Source organism: Delphinapterus leucas, chromosome 20 (genome assembly GCF_059928025.1).
Source record: "Delphinapterus leucas isolate spDelLeu-1000000601 "Yukka" chromosome 20, BTC_Dleu_Yukka2, whole genome shotgun sequence".
Lineage (NCBI taxonomy): Eukaryota > Metazoa > Chordata > Mammalia > Artiodactyla > Monodontidae > Delphinapterus > Delphinapterus leucas.
In genome coordinates, this window is record NC_143148.1 from 17,021,454 (window position 1) to 17,026,224 (window position 4,771).

Sequence of the window (4,771 nt, forward strand, 5' to 3'; positions counted from 1 at the left end):
CGGCCTAGCTTCCGTTCCTGCGCACTTCGGCCGCCTGTCGGCGCTGAATGGGCGGGGCCTGGGGACCTGGCCAGTCCGCGAGCGGCCCTGACTGGGCTGGACTGTGAGCGGAAGACTCTTCACACCTCCGGCTGTACTCCAGGCTGGTAGTGCTTCGCACCGAGGCGCGTAGTTCTGCTATCCGGCTTAAGATTTATTAGATTTTTGATGTGTATTTTAAAAAAATACTTTGCAGCATATATGTAACCGAGCAAAGGCCTCTTAGGCCCCAAGTGAAGAAAGCCAAACTTTGACAAGGGGAGTTTGCAGCAAAGTAAGGACTTACTGCAGGGTGTCAAGCAAGGGAGTGTGAAGCAAGCCTCAGATCCACTTCAACTTGGTCTCTGAGTTAGAGGGGTTTTTTTGTTTTTTGTTTTTTGTTTTTCAGTACGCGGGCCTCTCACCGTTGTGGCCTCTCCCGTTGCGGAGCACAGGCTCCGGACGCGCAGGCCCAGCGGCCATGGCTCACGGGCCCAGCTGCTCCGCGGCATGTGGGATCTTCCCGGACCGGGGCACGAACCCGTGTCCCCTGCATCGGCAGGCGGACTCTCAACCACTGCGCCACCAGGGAAGCCCTAGGGGTTTTTTTTAAGGGTGAGGAATGGAATATTTCCTGCCACATCAGTAAACAAAGGATGTCAGTCATCAGCAATTGCAGCCCTCCATCCGTGAGCTGGTGAGCCCCAAGGAAACTCAGGAAGGAAAGAATACCTGCCATCTAGCAGCCATCAGACTGCAGCCACTCCCTACCGTGAGCCCTGAGGGAACTGAGGATGTGAAAACACAGGATACTGGCCCCAGATAGCTGAGGTGCATATCAAAGGAATGATTTCAGTGAGCCCAGACTCTTGCATCTTCCCATACATAGAAAAGCGCTAAATTCCTTAATTTGGGGTATCTGGTTTTCTTTAATTTAGAATAACCCTTTGATGTTCCAACTACCTGCCCTTTGTTGCAAAACTTCTATATAACCTGGCTCTCCCCACCCCACCACCTCCTCAGAGCAGTTTTCTCAGGGTTACTTGAGATGCTGCCTCCTGGGCTTGAAGTCCTAAAAATTCCCGCCAAATAAAACATAACTCTCAACTTTTAGGTTGTGAATAATTTTTTAAGTCCACAAGGGGAAGAACGAAGAGGCTGGGATTAATCACCATCTTGTGACATTTCTTAATTGTAGTTTTGGGAGTTAGGAAGTCTCTGGTTTACAGTTTTCTGGCCACGTGGTCCATGGTTCAGGAGTCTGTTAGCTCATCTTCCTCTGGAGAAACAACATGAGTTTATACCTTAATGACGACATCTATAATAGCAAGGTTAGTACATTAACGATGTTATCAACAACAGCAATTTTAGCCATCTGACTCTGGGTGATTAGTGTTCAGTTAGCACAGGACTGAGATCAGAGGGGATAAGAAAGGGAATAAAGTTTTGGAGAGAGATTTATCATAAACTCAGTAAAGGAACTCGATTTCCAAGGGACTCAGTTTCAGTTACAAAGTACGTCCTGGGAAAATATTGATGGTGGAAACACTCATAATATTGAATGAAAAAGATACAAGGACTTCCCTGGTGGTCCAGTGGTTAAGAATCTGCCTGCAAATGCAGGGGACACGGGTTCCATCACTGATCAGGGAACTAAGATCCCACATGCCACGGGGAAACTAAGCCAGCACCTGCAACTACTGAGCACATGCACTCTGGAGCCCACGAGCCACAATGAAGGGCCCGGCAGGCAAAAAAAAAAGAAAAAGAAAAGACAAAGATACAAAACCACACATAGGATTAAATTTTGTTAAAAAAAACTTTTTTTAAACAGGAAGAAAATAACCATGGTTAATATTTTTGTGTATCTGTGTGTGATGAAATTATGGATAATTTTTATTTCTCCTCTAAACTTTACTGTATTTCCCAGATGCTCATTCTCCTCAAAGAAAATGTGAATCTTAAAATCAGAAAAAATTATTAGAAGAAAAAAGGAAAAGATGGTGTGAAAGGAAAATCAAAATAGAGTATTGCCAAGAGAGCTCTCCAAAATGGAGCTGGAAGGCCACTGACAAAGTAATTTATGCATGGCTCAGCCTGGATGAAATCTGACGTTTTGACCACTTACTGTCCTAAGGCAGGCATCCAGAACATCTGCCAGAAACTTGATACTTACCCTTACCCTAATATAACTCATGACAGCCTATCTATTTATCAGATCCTTAACCTAAAACAACTCGTGACCGCCATCCCTAAGGACGAGTATTTCTTTTCTTGTGTCAGAGTACAGTCTCGTGGCTTTTGCCTTTATAAGCCCCTGGCTTTTTCTCTTCCCCGGAACACTCCTTCCCTTTTAATCAAATCTGTGTCTTCCGAATTGCAATTCTTATGACGCCAAATATACTCTTTTCTTATCTTCTTTCTTCGTTTTGTTGGTTGACAGTGGAAAACAGAGGAAAATGCTTTTGACTTCTGTGGTCTTCCTCATCAGTTGCTTGGTTCGCGAACCACACACCAAGCCTGATCCGTGAGGAGTACTCAGTCTGTTGCCCTGATCCATGAGACGAAGGGAGGGCCAGGGCACCCAACCATGGTTGGGGTGGGAGGCACCCTTGCACAGTAAGCTGCTGATGTTCCTTCCCTACTACTGGCTCTCATAAAGGCCCCCTGTGGCAGCTAAAGCTAACAGAGGTCTTCAACAAAATGCTGACCTTCCTTCTCCCACTAGACACACAGTGGATAGAGCCACCTTCCTTTGCTTCTTTCCTGCCTCCCTCTTCCCTTTGCCTGGGCTGGACACCTAACCCTGAGGCTTTGCTTTTCTTCGTGGGTTGGTGTGTTGTTAAAAACAAGATACAAGCTCAGAATGGAGTCGCTTATGCTAAGCCCCATGTCACCAAACTGAGACTTAATTACAGTTTCGGCTCTCCCAGAAATAGAATCTTAAACCATCAATCAGGAATCACCGGATCAGCACTGGTTAGGTAATCTACCTGAGAGACCCCTGTCGTCCCCTAAAGGAAAGTAACTTGGCAATAACCAACCCCCTTTTTTGCTGATAAAACTTTCTTGTTCCTGTCCCTTTCTGCCTGTAAAAGTCATTTTGTTTAGCTCCTTGAAGCTCCTTCCTTTCTGCTAGATTGGGTGCTGCCTGGTTCCAATTGATTTTTGCTCAAATAAATTCTTGTGCCTCAGTTTATCTTTGAACAGTGTGTATAAAGTATAAAATGCTTGCCCACCTTAACAAATTCAAATAGGATGCAAGTGCAGGAAGTAAAAACTGAAAAGCACCACTCACAAAATTGCACACCTAATCCTACTCCTCAGGGCCTTGCTGGTGTTTATATTTCCAGATCTAGATCTTTTACACAGCACTATGAAGAGTTTTACATTTAAGTGGGTTCACACTAGACTTGTTTTCTCATATCTTGCTTCCTTAACAATATGTCACAAACATTATTTCTATGGGATCATGGGAAACGCCCCTGCTAATCTGTACTCTATTTTGGTAAGACCTCATACAAACATGTATAGCTAGATTCAAGAACATGTTTGGTTGGAAGCACAAGTTGTCTCCACCTAAAAGTCAGCCACATTACACCTAGCTCAGATATCTGCAAATGTCTGTATCAACAGTTTAAAGCAACAGTTCTACCCCATCCTCTCATCAAAAGAGGGTACTCTCTGGCCATTTAAATAAATCCAAAGTGATATACCTGCAAATATAAGCAGTATGTTTTCTGCTCCAGTTGGAGTGAGTGGTCTGACAGTCTGAGGGATTCTCCACCCACAACAGAAGTGCCACAGGGGAACCGGTGGTAACTTCTCCAGCATGACAGAGGAGGAATCAAAACCTCTCTCTGCAGGTCCACATTCAGCCTCAGCCCTGCAAACCCAGTGATCCTGAAATATCACTGACCACCTTCGCTTTCTTCTACACAGCCAGCCACTTTCCCCCAGGTGCCTCCCACCCTCCCAGGAAAGGGGGAGAGGGCAGGGCAGCATCAGGTAGGGTTCTCACCAGTCACACACTGCCCAAGAGAACCACATCTCATGATAATATGGGCCTAATGTGTTATTTACCAAAGTTTATTAACATAAATCAACCAAATTGTTTATGTTAATACCCAGTTTCCTCATCTATGCAGGCAAACAGTAGGTCTGTACACAGCTGGTGGAGGTGTTTTCATGCTGCTGTCAAGGGGTAGCAGAATGGAAGCAGCTGAAAACATAAAAACTAAATGGAGAAAGGGGAGATTGGAGAGGTAGACAGCTTGATGGAAGGACAATGTCCGGAAGAGAGAAAGGGCCCCCTTCCTGTGATGCTTTAGGGGCAGGAGGTGAGGGCGGAGAGCCTGGGGTGGGGGAATACCAGGCGGGTATAAACAGCTCATGTCACAGGACTGGAGCCTCAAGCAGCTGGAGCAGTTCCAGTAGTTTGCTCTGTCAGCACCCAGGGACAGCAAAAGTGCCAAGGCTGCAGGGGTAGTACGTGGCTGGCTGCGCTCATGGCTCTCCAGCTGCTCTCCCTCCTAGAACCCACCAGTCTGCTTACATAGGATCACCTGCCCTCTGGGCTACAGAGGAGCCACATTCTGAGTTGCCACTGTGGACACAGGCCACTGACCCTGGAAGGGTTAACCAGCCCACAGCTGCGAGGTTCTAGTACTGGCTCCAGACTCATCAGGGGTGTCAAAAAGCAAAAAGAAACAAGAGCTAATAAATTGTGAGTCAAAATGAGGTAAAAACACAA